This window comes from Pteropus medius, unplaced genomic scaffold (genome assembly GCF_902729225.1).
Source record: "Pteropus medius unplaced genomic scaffold, Ma_sr-lr_union100, whole genome shotgun sequence".
Classification (NCBI taxonomy): domain Eukaryota; kingdom Metazoa; phylum Chordata; class Mammalia; order Chiroptera; family Pteropodidae; genus Pteropus; species Pteropus medius.
Genome location: NW_024354499.1, coordinates 929,191 through 929,652, shown reverse-complemented (window position 1 = coordinate 929,652; position 462 = coordinate 929,191).

The following is a 462-nucleotide window of genomic DNA, read 5'->3' as shown; positions in this document are numbered from 1 at the left end:
CAAGTGAAACACCTGTTCAGGGAAATATTGGCACAGCCATAGTTCAAGAGACTCTAGATTTGTCGCTAGAGGGACTTAGTTAAGATAGACTTATCAACATAAGTGAAGAAAGAGGTCTTGGCAAAAAAAGATGAATGCCCCAGAGAAGGTGATGCTGACAAATAACTTTACACTAAGAGAACTCTAGGAGGTATTTCAAGACATCGAAAGTGCAAAGGATAAAATGTTTGAAGCCCACATAGACTTAGGAGCACCACCATTCACCAAGGCATAGGAGAGATGCTTGCTCATTATTTTAAGTTTTACAAATAGAAAAGGGCAAATTCTATTCAAATGACTCTTGAAGGGGTTTTTTTTTTTTTTTACAAAGAAAACACTAAATCTCAATGTTTCTAATGGCTTAAATTACAATGTCCTAAATAAATGAAGGACTGTACTATTCTTTCATTCTCCTATATGTTT